The 21,780-nt window shown below is 43.9% G+C and overlaps 1 pseudogene across 1 annotated transcript in view; it reads left to right on the top strand.

The window, feature by feature from the left end:
* Positions 1 to 21,780, top strand: part of LOC311132586 (phospholipid-transporting ATPase ABCA1-like) — a 256,970-nt pseudogene that overhangs the window by 131,660 nt on the left and 103,530 nt on the right. The window contains exons 25-31 of the transcript in view: positions 516 to 709; positions 3,290 to 3,338; positions 4,131 to 4,220; positions 4,370 to 4,405; positions 4,997 to 5,136; positions 11,559 to 11,686; positions 21,408 to 21,509. The product of the transcript in view is annotated as a phospholipid-transporting ATPase ABCA1-like (transcript). The remainder of the gene's footprint in view (positions 1 to 515; positions 710 to 3,289; positions 3,339 to 4,130; positions 4,221 to 4,369; positions 4,406 to 4,996; positions 5,137 to 11,558; positions 11,687 to 21,407; positions 21,510 to 21,780) is intronic.

Genomic DNA, 21,780 nt, shown 5'->3' with positions numbered 1-21,780 from the left:
AATGCTCCTTGGCATATATTTTACAAGTGTCTGAAACTCTACTGGAGGGATGTGATAACAATCGTCCACAATAAATTTCATTATTTGGTGTTTTGTTGATGGTGGTGGAAAACACTGTCGCAGCCGCCGCTCCAGAATCTTCAAATAAGTGTTCAAACACACACACACACACACTATGCTCCTTTGAGACCCTTCTTTCAAAGTCACTGAGATCTCTTCTTCTAGCCATGGTAGCCAAAAATAATGGGCAACTGGGCATTTTTATACATGAACTTATGCATGATGGGATGTTAACTGCTTAATTAACCCAGGTACCACACCTGTGTGGAAGCACCTGCTTTTAATATACTTTGTATCCCTCATTTACTCAAGCGTTTCCTTTATTTTGGCAGTTACCTACAGCATAAATAAAGCACAACAATATGACATAACAATATGATATTGTTGTTTCTGTAATTCCTTTTCATACATCCATGTCATCCTTCCTGTTTCTCTTCACCATGTAGAGCTCACAGCTGTCAGTAAGCTGGTGCGTCGGCATGTTCCTGAGGCTGTGTTCCTGGAGAGCATCGGCCAGGAGATCACCTACATCCTTCCCTACGGCGGGGCCAAGGATGGCACCTTCGCCCTCCTTTTCAAAGAGCTGGACCTGAAGATGGCCGACATTGGCTTCACCAACTACGGCATCTCAGATACCACACTAGAGGAGGTATGAGGCGGACGAGACACACACACACGCATGTACACAGGCATCACATGCACAGAATCACACACAAGCTTCACATGCACGCACAGACACACACGCGCATACACAATGCATTGTTAGGTTTGGAGCTTGCAAGAAAGGCATTTCAATGTACTTGTGCATGTGACATAACTTTAAAAACTTGAAACACACACACACACACACACACACACACTGCTCTCTCCTGAACTAACCAAATGCTTAGTATTGGATTATGTAGGCAGGCACATACCACTAACTGACTAATATGTCTCAGAGATTTTTGTCAGATGAAGATGCCCTGCGGGCAGTGTGAATAATTCCTTTTCAACGTCTCACATTCAGAAACAACAAGGTTATTCTGGTGGATCCTACTGCATATATCTACTTAGAGAAGGGAGATTAGATGTCAGTTGGTGGTGTTTTTAGTGTGTGTGCGTGCGTGTGCTAGTGGTGCGCAGGTCCAGTGGTGGAAAAAGTACTAATTTGTCATACTTGAGTAAAGTAAAGATACCTTAATAGAAAATGACTCAAGTAAAAATGAAAGTCACCCAGTAAAATACTCCTTGAGTAAAAGTCTAAAAGTATTTGGTTTTAAATATACTTAAGTATCAAAAGTACATTTAATTGCTAAAATATCCTTAAGTATCAAAAGTAAAAGTATTAATAATTTCAAATTCCTTACATTATGCAAACCAGACAATTTTCTTGTTTTTTTTAATTTACGGATAGCTAGGGGCACACTCCAACACTCAGACATTAATTTACAAACAAAGCATTTGTGTTTAGTGAGTCCGCAAGATCAGAGGCAGTAGGGATGACCAGGAATGTTCTCTTGATAAGTGTGTGAATTGGACCATTTTCCTGTCAAAATGTAACAAGTACTTTTGGGTGTCATGGAAAATGTATGGAGTAAAAAGTACATTATTTTCTTTAGGAATGTACTGTAGTGAAGTAAAAGTAAAAGTTGGCAAAAATATAAATAGTAAAGTAAAGTACAGATACCCCTAAAAACGACTTAAGTAGTATTTTAAAGTATTTTTACTTAAGTACTTTACACCACTGCGGGGGTCAGCTGTTTGTTCACCCGCACCCGCCCGCAACCGTAACCGCCCGATTATATGTGATAAAGTGAAAATCTGAGGCCCACACCCGACCCGCTAATATAGAAAATAAGCTATAGGCTACAGTCAAAGACGGCAGAACTATTTTTGACAGGGGTGCAGGATGTTTTTGTTGTTGCCTGATTTAGATATGTTTCTGCCTATAATTTCCCAACATTTTGGTAGGCTATTTGTTAGTTAACTTGTCTATGTATGTAGCTTCTCTTCTATCATTATATGTTGCCCTAGAAGACTAAATAATCAATAGATTGAATACTTCCATCTAGTTGACATCGGTAAAGTTTTCTCTGTCATCTTTCGCAGAGCAAAGACATTTAGTGACTAGGGAGAAAATACAATTACGCAACAAAAAAAACAGGAACAGTTTTCTGTGCACAATGTCCAAATTACATCAGTTTGACCGGTTGTAAGGAAAAAGAAAGCTGTGAAAATAACCCCCTATGTTTCTGATAAGATTTCAGTTCGGCTTCGATGCAGATTTTATGTGGTTGAAATACTATCAGCTTTTATAATGCTTTTATGATGAAGACATCACATCTACAGATGGCATTGCATTCTCTCAAGATGCAGAAAGAAATACATCATACACCAGATTTTGCCTACATTTGGTGTATAATTGTACTGCAAGAAATGCTTAATTCTGCAGGAGTTATTATTAAGGCTATGTGAGAGGTTATAGACCTACCGTCAGTGTCCAGATTTCAGTTTCCATTTAACCCATCTGAACAGTAGGCTACAGTTCCCTTGACATGCCATAGGCGTATTTGAAGTCCCGTCTTGTGACTATCTAATTTTTTAAGCTATTGTTTCTCTTTTTATTCAACCCGCCCCGCCACCCACCCGCCCTTCAGCCACACAATATTTAATGACCCTAAACCTGTCCGCCTCGTGGATATAACCACGAGGACTGCGGGTTATGAGTCAACCCGCGGATCACTAGTGTTCGCGCATCTGTAATACAAGAGCATGGAGAAAGAAAGGACTGCTTGTCGCAGGTTGACGTTTGTCATGAGTCTTGTCCTGGAGGCAGAACTGAGCGATTTACACTAGATAGGCCAGCTGCAAAGTAAAAATTGGCTATATTGTAAAAATTAATTCAAACAATAATTTGCTTTTTCGTCTTAATTTAAGGTTAGTGTTAGGGATAAGGGTTAGCGGTGTGGTTAAGTTTAAGGTTAGGTTTCAAATCTGATTTTATGACATTGTGGCTGTGCTAGCTAGTGACCACTCTGCAGAGCTGCCTCCAGAACAAGATTAATGACGAAAAATGCTAACCTGCCTATTTGTCATTGTAATGAATATAGAGCCCTTGTTTTTGTCATTACAGGAGTCCTGTCGATCATTTGTTTAATGACACACATAGAGGTCAAGTCATTTCACTGGAGATGATGATGCTAGGCAATTTCATATCATGCTAATTATGCCGCGTTCTATCTCACAGATTTTCCTCAAAGTGGCGGAGGACACCGGTGTGGATGTGGAAATGCAAGGTAAATTGCAGGTTTTGCCGGTTGAGTGCATTTGGGGGGGGTTACAATGTAAATTGTAGTAAAATATTTTAATCTTGGACTGATGATATGCAGTATAGACACAAAAACTAGCATGTGTGTGTGCGTGCATATACAGTACAGACACATACACACACACCATTGAGAGTCTTCCGTCTGCTTTGATGTTCAATGATTCTCTGGACTCCATTGATTGACCTAGAGCTGACTGATTAGTCAGTCATTATGTTCAACTCAACAGCATGCTCCTTGTTTGGATCAATTACCAAAGGACTTTGCTTTTCAACCTACAACCATACTCTAATCTTACAATTACTTAAAAACCCTGTTCTTTTAGGGTTTTCTGCTTTTATATACAGTGTAGTGATGGGCACGGACATGGAATATCGATATGATATCAGGTTGTATTGGTTTTATTGAAAATCATTAAACTGTGTGAGTGTTGGCTTTTCCTTTCACTTTCACGGCTCTCTAGAGTCCAGACAACTGGCCAGGTTTGAATGTTCTGGGAGCCTAAACATATCAAGCCAATTTGAAAACAATGGGAAGCCCATCCACCATTGAAGGCCCAGGAAGAATAAACTAATATCACAATATACCTTTATCATATCGTTGTGTGATGATATCAATATCATATCAAATGATTGATATTGGTACCCTCAACTAGTAATATGACACTGTATAGGCCACAAGGGGTTGCTATTCTTTCTGTATGGTATTCAAAACTGTAAATGGGTTAGGCCAATACAACTGATCTTATGTGTATTCTTTCAGCTAACAAAGCACCTTTGGTAAGAGACAAGACAAGAAGTTCGAGGGAATCCATGCGGCAACGGCAAAGCCTCACCAATATCGGGAAAAGTGGTATGTGCTTACCTTTCAATAATAAAAAATAATAAAAAATAAAAAAATAGGCCTATTGTGAGGGAGAGACGTGATGTCCTAGTGCAAATGAATTGTAATGTTCTGTTTTCTTTATGTCCTTCCTGTGTATTGTTACGATCCAACTGAAGCTGAAGTGAAAGCCAAGTTCACCAGTAGAGTGGAGGGTAGGTATACCGAGTTAAGGCCTTGTCATGTAGCAGCACACACATTCATGTTTTCACAAAGCCTCATTATTTGCTGCTCTCTGACAATTAACTCTGGAGAACACGCAAAAGGTCAGTCATTGTGACAGTTCTTGCTCCATTGTCTCCTTGGTTGGCAACAGAATCAATTTGTCACACAGGTGCAGCTTTTCCACACTGGCGGCCATTTTGGAAAGCCAAACAAGATCCCACAGCCCTTTGAATTCATATTCCACACAGGAGGTTTTCATTTTACATGATGCAATAGTATCAGAAAATGTCCACTGCCTTTTCAATTTCTTCCTGAGCAAGACCACTTATGAAACACATTTTATATCACAATTTGCATATGCTTTTGTTGGACTTTTGAGACGGATAATAGGCCACATTGCTTATATTGTGGGCTTTGTTTTACTCATTAAGATATTGTTATTGAGGTGTTATTTTCTACACTGAGAGAGGCTAAAACATTTTCATTCACTTCCTACATTCACTTCATGAACACTGTATTGTACAGAAAATGCATTAAAACGTCTGTATTATTATAGATATTTTGTATGCCCTCCATTTTAGATGTGGAGAGAGTGGCCAATGTGAATGGGAAGGGCTCCAGTGTGATCACGGGATGGGAACTGATCCGGAGACAGTTCCTGGCCCTCTTCATCAAACGTTTCCACCACGCTCGCAGGAGCCGCAAAGGCATCATTGCTCAGGTAACGACCACACACAAACCCCATATTTCTCTATGCCTCTGTTCTCTATACCCTTAAGCATAGTACTGTCATGAAAAAATCCATTATATGGTCAAAAGAGGTGGCTACGTACCGTAGGGGGGAAGTAGTTTGACAAATAGATATGATAATACTACCAACCCTTCAATCTGTGGAGGATAAATTAATGCTCAGTCCTTATGTATGCCTCTGTGTATGCAACAAATCTAGAATGCTTTATACGTTCCTTAAGGAAAGTGAATGTTTTATCTGAAGGGCTTATCTGTCTCACGGCTGCCAAGGAGACAGCCCATCACAACTTTAAGAGATGCTCTGTAATGTAAACTATCTGTTTCAGAATACACACACACCAGCTATGTCAACTTCCCGTCTCCCCTCATAACAGCTTCCACTTTAAATTAATAGGAGCCTCAAAGTCATGTCTATTATATATATATTTTTTTAATTCTAATTTGCTAGTATGCTAATAATGTAGTTTCATTAGTTATGTATCAAATAAGATTATCATAACAATTAGCTCGCTGGCAGGTTGCTATTAGCCTGTAAAGCGTGTGTCCCTGTCGTTTTGTGGGTTATTTTAATTTTGAGTCAGGACCAATAGATGGTTATCTATTTAAATGACACCTTACTTTTCTTTTTCATCAGAGATTATGCACAATTGATGACATACAAACTCAGATTTTCTGTTTCTTTGTCATTTATTTTTAGCTCTGTTCCACTATTAATCACATAGATGCAAATCTGTATTCATAACATGTGTGTAGACATGGTGCAACCCCATCAGTGATGAATGATACCAAGACATTTAATTAATTACACTCCAAAGGCACCATCATCGTGAAGTACGCCACTCCACTCCTCCTATTCTCCCGTGTGTAAACCTACCACCTGCCGCATTATAGAACACGCTTCCCCCTGTAACTCGCTGCAATACGGATCATACCATTAGTCACTGTCAATCCCGGACGTGACTATGTTTTGTTAGCGAGGGGAGGTGTGTGTGGAGGTGTGTGTGGAGTGTTTATGAGTCCCAAATGGCACCCTATTTCCTATATGGTGCACTACTTTTGATTATGAGCCCTCGTCAAAAGTAGTGCACTATAAAGGGAACAGGATGCCAATTAGGACACAGCCTATGTTTCATGGCTCCTCTCCTCCCTCCTTCCTCCTCTAATTCCACCTCTCTTTCTGCCCCTTCATGTCACTTGTGGGACTGACAAAGGGCCTGACCGTCATGTAAACTGCTCCCATTGTTAGCTGATATGAATGTGGTGTGAGGTAATCTCTTTAAACAAATATTGAATGCGGGAAAGCAGGCCCATGACACGGCATGGAAAGGAGTCTCTACTTCCTTATATCATTTTAAGCTCATATTACTACATGAATTCTGTCAATTTACAAGGTAGCATACAGGGAATTGAAAGAACATAGTCTGGGTTTTGTAGTCTCCTACGAAATTGACCTTCCAGTCGCTTTGCTCTATTATCCTGTGATTCACTAGTCGGTTAATTGATGAGCTGAGCTGCACCTGGTGACCTCCTTTCAGATCTGTAACCAATGGTAACAAGGTTACATCTACTTAACTTTATATATAAAGTAGCTTTCTTTGGTGGTCTGAAATGTTCCATCAATTGCTAACTTCCTCTTATTAGTGATAAAATTAGCCTGTGTTATTAGCTGAATTAGTCAAATTTATTATTGTCATTGTTATTTCCCGGTCAATTAACCTTGTTTATAATTTGTATATTGTATAATGTGGAAGAAATTCATAGGGATTGCAATAAATAGTATTTCTGCGGTTTCTTTATTGATTCATTTTTACATTGACATTTTAGTCATTTAGCAGACGCTCTTATCCAGAGTGACTTACAGTTAGTGCATCCATCTTAAGATAGCTAGGTGAGACAACGGCCTTGTCCGAAATCTGTCTTGCTTACTTAAACTGCGTACTGTGTACTAATTGTACTACATACTATTTAGCACATACTGTTTAGTAAAAACGAATATCAGCATACTAGTATCATCCTACTGAGAATGTGTCATCTAATGCGCAGTTGTGTTGATTCCCGCCATTCCTTCATTTTGGTACAATGAGTCCCTCAGCTGATTATCAGCTGTTGTCAGATACAGTGGGGAGAACAAGTATTTGATACACTGCCGATTTTGCAGGTTTTCCTACTTACAAAGCATGTAGATGTCTGTAATTTCTATCATAGGTACACTTCAACTGTGAGAGACGGAATCTAAAACAAAAATCCAGAAAATCACGATGTATGATTTTTAAGTAATTAATTTGCATTTTATTGCATGACATAAGTATTTGATCACCTACCAACCAGTAAGAATTCCGGCTCTCACAGACCTGTTAGTTTTTCTTTAAGAAGCCCTCCTGTTCTCCACTCATTACCTGTATTAACTGTACCTGTTTGAACTCGTTACCTGTATAAAAGACACCTGTCCACACACTCAATCAAACAGACTCCAACCTCTCCACAATGGCCAAGACCAGAGAGCTGTGTAAGGACATCAGGGATAAAATTGTAGACCTGCACAAGGCTGGGATGGGCTACAGGACAATAGGCAAGCAGCTTGGTGAGAAGGCAACAACTGTTGGTGCAATTATTAGAAAATGGAAGAAGTTCAAGATGACGGTCAATCACCCTCGGTCTGGGGCTCCATGCAAGATCTCACCTCGTGGGGCATCAATGATCATGAGGAAGGTGAGGGATCAGCCCAGAACTACACGGCAGGACCTGGTCAATTACCTGAAGAGACCTGGGAACACAGTCTCAAAGAAAACCATTAGTAACACACTACGCCGTCATGGATTAAAATCCTGCAGCGCACGCAAGGTCCCCCTGCTCAAGCCAGCGCATGTCCAGGCCCGTCTGAAGTTTGCCAACGACCATCTGGATGATCCAGAGGAGGAATGGGAGAAGGTCATGTGGTCTGATGAGACAAAAATAGAGCTTTTTGGTCTAAACTCCACTCGCCGTGTTTGGAGGAAGAAGAAGGATGAGTACAACCCCAAGAACACCATCACAACCGTGAAGCATGGAGGTGGAAACATCATTCTTTGGGGATTCTTTTCTGTAAAGGGGACAGGACGACTGCACCGTATTGAGGGGAGGATGGATGGGGCCATGTATCGCGAGATCTTGGCCAACAACCTCCTTCCCTCAGTAAGAGCATTGAAGATGGGTCGTGGCTGGGTCTTCCAGCATGACAATGACCCGAAACACACAGCCAGGGCAACTAAGGAGTGGCTCCGTAAGAAGCATCTCAAGGTCCTGGACTGGCCTAGCCAGACTCCAGACCTGAACCCAATAGAAAATCTTAGGAGGGAGCTGAAAGTCCGTATTGCCCAGCGACAGCTCCGAAACCTGAAGGATCTGGAGAAGGTCTGTATGGAGTAGTGGGCCAAAATCCCTGCTGCAGTGTGTGCAAACCTGGTCAAGACCTACAGGAAACGTATGATCTCTGTAATTGCAAACAAAGGTTTCTGTACCAAATATTAAGTTCTGATTTTGTGATGTATCAAATACTTATGTCATGCAATAAAAAGCAAATTAATTACTTAAAAATCATACAATGGGATTTTCTGGATTTTTGTTTTAGATTCCGTCTCAAAGTGTACCTATGATAAGAATTACAGACCTCTACATGCTTTGTAAGTAGGAAAACCTGCAAAATCGGCAGTGTATCAAATACTTGTTCTCCCCACTGTACATGTGGGTCTCAAAAGACGACTCTCTTCCTCAATACTGTGCAGTGAGTTCTACTAGATGAAACGCCAAAATGAGTATGACATCCTGGTGTTTAAAGCATAATACATTTTCGAAATTTCACAGACCCAAAATGCCTACTATTTAGAATGCTAATATTAGGTTATTCGGACACAACCAATGACATATCACAGTCATAGTAAGTACATTTTTTCTTGATAAAAGCAGTTATAAGCCAGTGTTGGCAAGAAAAGACAAGTGTGAGTGTTAGGATGGATTGAGAACATGTTGGCATGAATATGATGCATATAAAAATCCCTGTTGATGGCAAAGAATTAAATAGAGCAATGTTAATAGTGATTCATATACTGCTATGGTTGATGGTCTGTTTTATGTGTAGGTCGGTGTACATATTAGGACATGCACTACATCAGACATTTTAAGATTAGCACGTAGCATGTTGAATGCAGTTTTCGTTGGATGTCGGAGGTAACATGTATGACCTTATATGTGTACCGCACAGGCCCTGTGCATTTCTCACACAATAGGATAGGCAAGCTAGTTGATTCACAAAACAAATGTGATATGCCAACAAGCCAGTCTGCCCTCAAATGAAATGTAATAAAATGAATCAGTAGATATTTATTTTACAGTGAATCGCAAAACACCATAATTGTGTTTTGGTGTTTGTACCCATTTAGAAGAATGATCTTCCTTGTTTCACAAAACGTAAGAACGTGCTAAACTCGTAGTCTGTAGAGTACATTGTGAACTTAATGACTTTTCTCTATTGTTTGCTGTGTGTTCACAGAATAAATACTACCAGCTGCCACATACAATTACAGTCTGAGAGAAAATTTATGTGTACTGTTGTCCTCCATTTTACGGATTATCTCATTAAGACGCTTTTCAGTTGTCGTAGACTATTCTTTTTGCGGCACCCGCATTTACATAGAACTCAGCGGTAAATATAGCATGTTTCATTTGTATTGTACTGTATGAATGGGCTCTGGCAATTGCAGCATGTAATTAATCGAGTTCAGCAAACATCCCTTTTCAGTGGAGTATCTAGTGGTATAAGTGATTAAACATAAAAAATATCGCACATTCTGTCTATTACCTTTTTGTCAGCTCCAATAATGGATATGAAAAGGGAGCATTTTACATGGGGGAGAGAAAGGGGGGAAATCGTGGCGGCCAGAAAACAGAACATCGCAAAATGAATTATGTCAAAGTAGGCAGCGGTTGAGGAAGCAAGTGTTTGAAAGTGTTTAATCAAACTCCTTACACGTGTATGGCAGCCAAAACAAGTTCAAGGCGAGCATAATAATTGACGCGGGTATTAAAGCTTTTGGTCTCATGTCTGATTGCTTGCATCACTTTCATTGTGGATTGTAACGGATATTGGGTGGGGGCGATGATGGGGATAGGGGTGGAAGGATGTTACTACTGTAGCGTTGGATGTTATGAATTCACCTCCCCACCTCTTCCACACCTACGCAAGCACACATGCACACACACATGACACAAGACACATGCCCACATGCACACACAATTTATATGCAGTGGGGTCCAAAATGATTGGATCCCTTGATAAAGATGAGTAAAAAATACAATAAAATAAATATTATACTACAGTATATTGTATGCTCAAAAACATGGGAAAATTATATTATCCTGAAATATTTTATGAGATTGGAGAAAACATTGGGAGAGATCTTAGACCATTCCTCCATACAGAATCTTTCCAAATCCTTGATATCCTTTGTCTGAACTTATGGACCGCCCTCTTCAATTCAAACCACAGGTTTTCGATGGGGTTCAAGTCCGGAGACACCATTTTTTGTGAGTTTTGATGTGTGCTTGGGGTTATTGTCTTGCTGGAAGATTCACTTGCAGCCAAGTTTCAGCCTCCTTTCAGAGGCAGCCAGGTTTTTGGCAAAAATGTCCTGGTACTTGATAAATTCATGATGCCGTTGACAAAGGCCCCAGGACCATTGGAAGCAAAATAGCCCCATACCATCAAAGATCCACCACCATATTTTACAGTAGTGATGAGGTATTTTCTGCATATGCGTTGTTCTTTCGAAGGCCAAACCCTCCATAGTAGATTTGTGGTAATGATACTTAGTTTGAATTGAATTTAATGTATGCAGTGCAGTACAGTACAAATTTCCACTCTGGATGAAACCACATGACAAGTGAAAAGACAAATTATCGTCTTTATCCGCGATCGATCCCAGCGTTTGCTAATTGGATTACGCAATAACACTTCGATGCTCCCTACAGGGAGCCTCGGTCATACACGTGAAACTACACCTCTCTTCTGATTCTGTGGGGAAAATGCTCTGTTCATTTGGTTGGCTGGTGAAAGTAGTATCGTAACACATATCCCACTACAACAGTATACAAGACATGCATGTAATGGCTCTCAATGATGACATGATTAACAGACCAGCGATGGCACTGCCCTAACATGTAAAATATCCAACTTTGTTCTGATTACAACAAAGTTATGTGGATAGTCAGCAATTGTTATTAACTGATATTACAAGCATTGTGTTGGCCTTCTATGACAGTGTTACAACAGTGTTTTGACAGGATAGGATACCTAAAAAAGGGATTGCCAACCAAGTGTCATTTTGCAGCGGATTCTGATATCATATCTATGTCACATAGGTGATTCTGCCTGCTGTCTTCGTCTGCCTGTCTCTCATCTTCTCCGTCATCGTCCCCCCTTTTGCTGAGTACCCCAATCTGGAGCTGCAGCCATGGATGTACGGACTGCCCCAAACGACATTCTACAGGTGAGCCACTGAAACGTCACACTCTCAGACTATAATCATAGCTTTATCAGCACAGGTGAATATGTTGAGATTTGTATTGCATTTGTGTAACTGTAGCAAACTCAGCGGGGTATATATATTTGTTCTTAAATTAAATAAAAAAATATCAAAATAAAAATAAATAAATAAATATAAAGAAATAAAGAAATAATAAAAATAAATGTATACCTTTGGTGTTTTTCCTATTTTGTTGCATTACAACCTGTAATTTAAATGGATTTAATGTAATGGACATACACAAAATAGTCCAAATTGGTGAAGTGAAATGAAAAAAATTACTTATTTCAAAAAATTATACTAAATAAAGGAGGGCATTAATCAGAGAGGCAACAAAGAGACCAAAGATAACCCTGAAGGAGCTGCAAAGCTCCACAGCGGAGATTGGAGTATCTGTCCATAGGACCACTTTAAGCCGTACACTCCACAGAGCTGGCCTTTACTGAAGAGTGGCCAGAAAAAAGCCATTGCTTAAAGAAAAAAATAAGCAAACACGTTTGGTGTTCGCCAAAAGGCATGTGGGAGACTCCCCAAACATATGGAAGAAGGTATTCTGGTCAGATGAGACTAAAATTGAGCTTTTTGTTTATCAAGGAAATCGATATGTACCCAACACCTCTCATCACTCCGAGAACACAATGTTTTTCATCGGCAGGGACTGGGAAACTGGTCAGAATTGAAGGAATTGTCACGGTTTCGGCCGAGGCTGCTCCTCTTCCTTGTTCGGGCAGGCTTCGGCGGTCGTCGTCTCCGGAGTACTAGCTGCCACCGTTCTATGTTTCATGTTCATTTGGTTTTGTCTGTTCATAACACCTGTCCCTTATTTGTGTCTTAATTGTTTCCCTATTTAGTTTCGTGTGTGTGGGTCAGGTGTTATGCGTGATTGTTATTTGTCAGACTGCCTCTGTAGGGTTTATTTCTCTCGTGTGGCGTGTTCCCGAGAGTTCGCACTGCGTGCGCTTTTCATGTGTATTTCGCACTGTGTGTTGGTGCGTAATTTGTTTTGCGCCACCCGGTTGGGTAGGCGACTGTTTTTGTTCCCGTGGTGAACATTACTATAAAAGACGGTTGAAGTCATCCTGGTTCCTGCGCTTGATTCCTTCCACTCATCTACACACACCACTCTGACAGAATCACGCATCCTATCCATGGAATCAGCAGGAGCGACCGCGCCGACAGCCGAGATGGCTGAACGTCTTCGTGGCCAGGAGGACCGCATCAACCAGGTCTGTCATGCCCTGGAGGGGGTGATGAATACTCTGCACCGATGGGAGACCAGCGGGGTTCCCACACCTCCACGAACCGAACCAGCCCCATCGGTCAGCCCTCCTGTCTCATCTCCGGAACCTAGTGGGATTCGGCTCTCGCTCCCGAGGGCGTACGACGGCTCCACTGCCGGGTGTCAAGGGTTCCTGCTGCAGGTGGAGCTCTACCTCGCCACCGTACACCCGGCGCCCTCGGGACACGAGAGCGTCTCAGCCCTCATCTCCTGTCTCACCGGCAAGGCGTTGGAGTGGGCCAACGCCGAGTGGAGGAGAATGGACGCCGCTACCACGAACTATGCGGAGTTCTCCCGCCGCTTCCGTGCTGTGTTCGACCATCCACCAGAGGGGAAGGCGGCGGGGGAGCGTCTATTCTACCTCCGACAGGGGATGAGGAGCGCCCAGGACTTTGCCTTGGAGTTTCGGACCCTAGCGGCTGATGCAGGGTGGAATGAGCGGGCCCATATCGACCATTTCCGCTGCAGCCTCCGGGAGGACGTCCAGCGAGAGTTGGCGTGCAGGGACACTTCGTTGACTTTCGACCAGCTTGTCGACATGGCCATCCGGCTGGATACCCTGCTCGCCACCCGTGGACGTCCCGGGAGGGGGTTGCCCATTCCACTCTCCAGCACCTCCGAGCCGAGCCCTATGGAGCTCGGAGGTGCTGGCGCTAGGGAACGAAGGAGGAGGAGCCCGAGGGGACCCGGCCCTTGCACCAACTGTGGTCGTGGAGGGCACACCGCGGCTAGGTGTTGGGGCGGGTCCTCCAGTGAGGGAGAAGGCTGGTCACGCATTGGGGGGTCCACCCAGGTGAGTAGGCGCCCTGCTTACCCAGAGCTTTCTGTCGTGCACCTAACCTTGCCTGTTTGTTTCCCACAGGTTGCACCTCGTTCCCAGCATAAGGCGCTGGTAGATTCAGGCGCAGCTGGGAATTTTGTAGATCGCCAGTTCTGTATAGAGTTAGGGATTCCCCTCCTTCCAGTGGATAAGCCTTTCCCCGTCCATGCCCTAGATAGCCGTCCGTTAGGGTCTGGGTTGATTAGGGAGGTCACAGCACCCCTTCAGATGATGGCGCAGGAGGGTCATGAGGAGAGAATTCAGCTCTATCTGATTGACTCTCCTGCGTATCCGGTAGTGCTGGGTCTTCCCTGGTTGATGACTCATGACCCTATTATTAGGTGGCGAGAGAAAGCTCTTAAAGGGTGGTCTGCTCAATGTGAGGGGCGGTGTCTGGGTGTTTCCATAGGGGCGACCTCGGTGGAGAGTCCGAATCTAATGCCAGCACTGCAGATTCCCCCCGAGTATGAGGATTTGGCACTGGCGTTCAGTAAGACTCGGGCGGCGCAGCTGCCGCCTCATAGGCGGGGGGATTGTGCGATAGATCTCCAGTCAGGAGCAGCTCTCCCGCGGAGCCATGTGTATCCCTTGTCTCAAGAGGAGAGAAAGGCTATGGAGACGTACATCTCTGAGTCTCTTAGACAGGGATACATACGGGCCTCCGTTTCACCCGCTTCCTCAAGTTTCTTTTTTGTAAAGAAAAAGGATGGAGGTCTGCGCCCGTGTATTGATTACCGCGGGCTCAATCAGATCACAGTGAAGTACAGCTATCCACTTCCTCTGATTGCGACTATGACGGAGTCACTGCACGGTGCGCAGTTCTTTACAAAATTGGATCTTAGGAGCGCATATAACTTGGTGCGCATTCGAGAGGGCGATGAATGGAAGACAGCGTTTAGCACGACTTCCGGACACTACGAGTATCTAGTCATGCCATATGGGTTGATGAATGCTCCCTCAGTCTTCCAATCCTTCGTCGATGAGATTTTCCGGGACATGCAGGGACAGGGAGTAGTGGTGTACATCGACGACATTCTGGTGTATAGTCCTACCCGTGCTGAGCATGTAGCCCTGGTGCGCCGAGTATTGAGGCGGCTGTTGGAGCATGACCTATATGTCAAGGCAGAGAAATGTCTGTTTTTCCAGAAGTCGGTCTCCTTTCTGGGTTACCAGTTGTCTGCGTCAGGGGTGAAGATGGAGGTAGACCGGGTGTCAGCTGTGCGTAATTGGCAGACCCCAACCACTGTGAAGGAGGTGCAACGGTTCTTGGGTTTTCCGAATTATTACCGGAGGTTTATCCGGGGTTTTGGACAGGTGGCAGCTCCCATAACGTCTCTGTTAAAGGGGGGTCCGGTGCGCTTGCGGTGGTCAGCTGAGGCGGACAGGGCATTTGGGAGACTGAAGGACCTGTTTACCTCGGCGCCGGTGTTGGCGCATCCGGACCCATCTTTACCGTTCCAAGTAGAGGTGGACGCGTCAGAGGCCGGGATAGGGGCCGTTCTTTCCCAGCGTTCTGGCACTCCACCTAAACTCCGTCCCTGTGCGTTTTACAGTAAGAAGCTCAGTCCGGCGGAGCGGAATTATGACGTAGGAGACAGGGAGCTGTTAGCCGTGGTACAGGCCCTAAAGGTGTGGCGGCATTGGCTCGAGGGGGCTCAACACCCTTTCCTCATTCTAACTGACCATCGTAACCTGGAGTACATCCGGGCAGCTAGGAGACTGAATCCTCGCCAGGCTCGCTGGACTATGTTTCTAGCCCGGTTTGTGTTTAAAATCACATACATCCCTGGGTCCCAGAACGGGAAGGCAGATGCTCTGTCTCGGCGGTATGACGCAGAGGAGAGGTCAGTTGAGTCCACGCCCATACTACCGGAGTCTTGTCTGGTTGCTCCGGTGGTGTGGGAGGTTGATGGTGAGATCGAGCGGGCGTTACGCACCGACCCGAGTCCTCCACAGTGTCCTGTGGGTCGGACGTACGTTCCGCTCGAGGTACGCGATCGCCTCATTTGTTGGGCTCATACGTCCCCCTCCTCTGGCCATCCGGGTATCGGCCGGACAGTGCACTGCCTTAGCACGAAGTACTGGTGGCCAACGTTAGCTAGGGATGTGAGGATTTATGTCTCCTCCTGTTCGGTGTGTGCCCAGTGTAAGGCGCCCAGACATTTGCCCAGGGGTAAGTTACAACCCCTGCCTATTCCACAACGACCCTGGTCCCACCTCTCGGTGGATTTTGTTACCGACCTTCCCCCCTCACAGGGGAATACTACCATCCTGGTCGTTGTGGATCGGTTCTCTAAGGCCTGTCGTCTCCTTCCCATGCCGGGTCTACCCACTGCCCTACAGACCGCAGAGGCTCTGTTCACCCATGTCTTCCGGCATTACGGGGTACCCGAGGATATAGTGTCTGACCGAGGCCCCCAGTTCACCTCTAGAGTGTGGAGAGCATTTATGGAACGGTTGGGGGTTTCGGTAAGCCTTACCTCGGGTTACCACCCGGAGAGTAATGGGCAGGTTGAACGTGTCAACCAGGATGTGGGTAGGTTTCTGAGGTCATACTGTCAGGGCCGGCCGGAGGAGTGGGCGAGATATGTGCCCTGGGCCGAGATGGCACAGAACTCTCTTCGCCACTCCTCCACCCAACTAACCCCTTTTCAGTGTGTATTAGGGTACCAGCCGGTTCTGGCACCATGGCATGAGAGCCAGATCGAGGCCCCCGCTGTGGATGAGTGGGTGCGGCGCTCGGAAGAGACGTGGGACGCTGCACACGTCCATCTGCAGCGTGCCATACGTCGACAGAAGACGAGCGCCGACCTACACCGCAGTGAGGGGCCAGTATACGCACCTGGAGATCGAGTCTGGCTCTCAACCAGAAACCTGCCCCTCCGCCTGCCCTGCCGGAAGCTGGGTCGGCGGTTTGTGGGGCCATTTAAAGTCCTGAGGAGATTGAACGAGGTGAGTTATAGGTTAGAACTACCTGTTGATTACAAAAATATTAACCCCTCGTTCCATGTGTCTCTCCTCAGGCCGGTGGTAGCTGGTCCACTCCAGGACTTTGAGATTGAGGAGACTCCTCCGCCCCCGGTGGACATCGAGGGGGCTCCGGCGTACACCGTGAGGTCCATCCTGGATTCTAGACGCCGGATGGGGGGTCTTCAATATCTCGTGGAGTGGGAGGGGTACGGTCCGGAGGAGCGGTGCTGGGTGCCAAGGAGGGACGTATTGGACCAGTCCCTACTGACCGATTTCCATCGGGGTCATCCTGCGCGCCCTGCTCCGCGTCGTCCGGGTCGTCCCCGAGCTCCGGGTCGGCGCACGGCTGGAGCCGCGCGTCAAGGGGGGGGTACTGTCACGGTTTCGGCCGAGGCTGCTCCTCTTCCTTGTTCGGGCAGGCTTCGGCGGTCGTCGTCTCCGGAGTACTAGCTGCCACCGTTCTATGTTTCATGTTCATTTGGTTTTGTCTGTTCATAACACCTGTCCCTTATTTGTGTCTTAATTGTTTCCCTATTTAGTTTCGTGTGTGTGGGTCAGGTGTTATGCGTGATTGTTATTTGTCAGACTGCCTCTGTAGGGTTTATTTCTCTCGTGTGGCGTGTTCCCGAGAGTTCGCACTGCGTGCGCTTTTCATGTGTATTTCGCACTGTGTGTTGGTGCGTAATTTGTTTTGCGCCACCCGGTTGGGTAGGCGACTGTTTTTGTTCCCGTGGTGAACATTACTATAAAAGACGGTTGAAGTCATCCTGGTTCCTGCGCTTGATTCCTTCCACTCATCTACACACACCACTCTGACAGGAATGATGGATGCCGCTAAATACAGGGAAATTCTTGAGGGAAACCTGTTTCAGTCTTCCAGAGACTTGAGACTGGGATGGAGGTTCACCTTCCAGCAGAACAATAACCCTAAGCATACTGCTAAAGCAACACTCGAGTGGTTTAAGGGGAAACATTTAAATGTCTTGGAATGGCCTAGTCAAAGCCCAGACCTCAAGTCAATTGAAAATCTGTGGTATGACTTAAAGATTGCTGCACACTAGCGGAACCCATCCAACTTGAAGGAGCTGGAGCAGTTTTGCCTTGAAGAATGGGCAAAAATCCCAGTGGCTAGATGTGCCAAGCTTATAGAGACATACCCCAAGAGACTTGCAGCTGTAATTGCTGCAAAAGGTGGCTCTACAAAATATTGACTTTGGGGGGGTGAATAGTTATGCATTCTCAAGTTTTCAGTTTTTTTTTTGTCTTATTTCTTGTTTGTTTCACAATAAAAAATAGTTTGCATCTTCAAAGTGGTAGGCATGTTGTGTAAATTAAATGATACAAACCCCCAAAGAAATCCATTTTAATTACAGGTTGTAAGGCAACAAAATAGGAAAAATGCCGAGGGGGGTGAATACTTTCGCAAGCCACTGTAAGTGATGCTGTGGATCGCTCCTAGTACCAATGTTTTGAGGGACATTTTTTGGGGGGAAACTTTGTCATACTAAAGAATGAATCTGTCTGCGTCACAAATGGCACCCTATTCTGTAAATAGTGCACCCTTTTTTCACCATAAAGAGAATTTGGTGACATTTGGGACGGAGACTTACTGTCTTTCTGGGGGAGAGTAGAGAGCAGTGGAGACGCCTCACAAAGCCCAGTGTGTTCAAACTGACAGGGTAATAATCTGATTTCAGCCTTGACATGGCAGTGTATGGCAGAATCCCATGTTTGAGCTCTGACTCGCATAATCGTCTGCTAAATGACGTAAATGTAAATGTAATGTAAATCTCCTATCTGTCAATGTAATGAAGTAACATTTTTATTAATTTCACGAGGAGACATATAGCTGCCTATTTGAAGGACAGAAGATACCATCACTCCCAGTAACACTGAGTTGAATCCCAGATATCAAGACATAATTCATTGTACACTATGTGAAACTATATTTTTTAAGGATGCCAGCTGAGCTCTGGTGTAGACGGACAGAAAATGGTGGAATCATTTGCATAGCTGGTTTAACAATGGTTTTTTCATCCTTGTTTAAGTGTCACAGAAAAACACTTACATTTACAGTGTCTATTCAAGAACAGCCTCAATCTCAGCTGGATTTTTTTCTGCTGAGATTGAGGCTGTCCTAATATGGACATCATATAAATTCTATACATACTGTAACATATCGGCAAGTCTGTTTTTAGACTTACAGTAACACGGATATCTTCTGTAAAAGATTTATTGCGCTGCATTTTGGGGTTTGCTTTCAAAATACATCCTTTTTTTTTAAATGTGAAAAACATGTTGAATATTTCATAGAGTTGCCGATACACTGCTACTGCATCCAACAGCTGCAGTGACAATTCATCTTATTGGATTACCTCCTCCTGCTCATTGATATTCTATGGAGGTTTGCTTATTTTATCCAGGGGAGATCATTGTAATAGATTGATCCAGTTGGACGGTTTAAACAGAACTATCAGGCTCTAGCATGTTGCTATGGAAATCAGTGAGTCTTAACTGTAATTGTTACACCACATTAAATATGCAGTATTCATCAGAACGACCAGAAACTAGCCTTGTTATGTGTCACCATTAGCAAGCGGAAGTTTAAGACATTTCCCTTTGTGAAGTCTGGAAAAGCCACAACAGGCTTGATCCTGTTCTATACAGACAGAGAGAGTATAAACTGTAGTACATGTGTCCGCTGAAGTAGTCAATGTCAACTAAACGTGCCCAGGAAATGTGGCAAAAAAATACAGGTTAAAACGACTGGTTTAAAAAGCAATTGTCATGCTCCTAATGTTTAAAATGAACATGTATAACATAATGTCTATGCTGTGCAATTTAATGCAACTTCATATCCCTTAATAACGGAGTATTTGAACAGTATGGTCGTACATTGATGACACTTTTCGATTAAACACAACCATTCTTAGGCTTGTCCCATGAACAAAATATTCTTAAGACTACATTTCTTTAAAAATGTGATGTCTGTACAATGCGTCTCTTAGATGAGAGGGGAGTTAAAAGTAGTGGGTTGAATGTGCAATCTGATCCCTACTCCATGATGTTTCAAAAAGTGAATCCATCTGACTGGCTTTGCTTTACATTTAGTGAAGTTATACAACCGAAATGATGATGAAAAACCATTATTTCTTCCAAGGCAGTCTTACGAGAAAGTAACCATTTTATTTCACACTCAAGGAAACACATCATATTTCCTGCCATAAATAGCCCTATTTTATTTCACGGAGAGTGGGCATCGGCCACATTAGTATTGCAACACTCAGGTCTGCATTATTTGTTGTAATCTAATTGCATCTAAATGGACTATTACTACTAGGATATTCCCTTTCAGTATATAAACCAAGATTAAACCTAAGATTAATTCCAGTGTGTCTCTGTGCTCATTTTGTCCCCCCCAATAGTCTTGTTACTTTGAATAACTGTGAATCCCAGTTTGTGTCCCAAACCGCACCCTATTCCAAATATAGTGTACTGCCCTGGTCAAAAATAGATCACTATAAGGGAATAGGGTGCCATTTGGGACACATTCCCAGCTATTGTTAATGGTAAAACAGATGGCTGAGCATAATCCATTTTTACAATCAACCACTTCGATTGCTCTCCTCGCTTATGGCGGAGGAAATTATATCCTGTAGACTGACCTTCATGAGAGATAAATGAGCCTATGAACATTGTACTAATCCCAGTGACCACGCTGGAACCGAGCTACGATCTTTATGAAATGCTGTGTTCCCAGAGCCAAGATACACTCAAGACAAGGAGCAGAGTTTGTGTATACATTGATTTGGAAACGGTCTGTTTTTACTCCAGGCACATAAATTCCATAGAGTGCTCTGATGTAAACAAACAGATGGAGCATACTGTATGCACATGTGTGCACACACACACGCAGACATGCAGACATGCACACACACACAATCATATACACACACAGTTTATGTTATGCTCAGTGTTGTGTTTTCATTTGGAAATGTAATGTTCTCAGCAAAATGCCAGTGCCATAAAATTCTTCTTCTTTCATCCTTCATTACACTAATCCTGGTTGCATGTTAGCTGGGTATCATGAACTAATTTAAATAAAAAAGCCAAAACACACTCCTGTTGATCTAATTTCCTTTTTGCCAATTTCTCTATCTAGTAATGGATATACTGTAAATATACCCATCCTCCTAATCTTGGTTGATTCAGTCAGCCAAGCCCTTAGTGACCTAATCAATGCTACTATGGTGTGCTTGATCACCCCTGATTACAGAATCTAGTCCGGTATTTTAAACTCTCAGTTCCACCAGGATAGACAGTTGGTCAGGGCATGATCCAACTGCTTTGAGGCTGGACTACCTAACATTCGGCTCTTACAGCCACAATGCTTCATTTTGTTTTTCAGTCAACGGCAGCCCCACAACTTGGTTTCCTATCAAGCTGAGGTGTGGGGTCGGAGAAATGTTTGTTATTGTGGGGACTGGGGATGTTTTATTAGTCCAAGATGGTGGGCAATTAAAAGATTAGACGATTGCCTTGGATTATGTCGATAATTAGCCCTCCTGTAAGGGATAGTGTTGGAATCTAACTGGCAAGGTCTAATTTCATTACAGCAATGATGGACCGCCAAATAATACGGAGGTTGCAAGAGTGGTGGACACTTTGGTGAATAATCCTGGGTTTGGGACTCGCTGCATGGCTAACAACCCGATACCGTGAGTATGACCAGCGGCCATTTTGACCCCCCACCCCCATGTTATTACTAAATATGGTGGTCCTCTGTAGCTCAATTGGTAGAGCATGGCGCTTGTAACGCCAGGGTAGTGGGTTCGATCCCCGGGACCACCCATATGTAAAAATGTATGCACACATGACTTTAAATCACTTTGGATAAAAGCGTCTGCTAAATGGCATATTATTATATTATTAAATATGTTTTGTTTGCAGTGTTTCTCCTGTTTCATATGTTCTTGCACAGATTGGCAA

This window comes from Coregonus lavaretus, assembly GCF_964263955.1.
Source record: "Coregonus lavaretus genome assembly, chromosome: 7".
Classification (NCBI taxonomy): domain Eukaryota; kingdom Metazoa; phylum Chordata; class Actinopteri; order Salmoniformes; family Salmonidae; genus Coregonus; species Coregonus lavaretus.
Note: the sequence above shows the minus strand (reverse complement) of the source record. Positions and strands in the feature narration are given on the sequence as shown.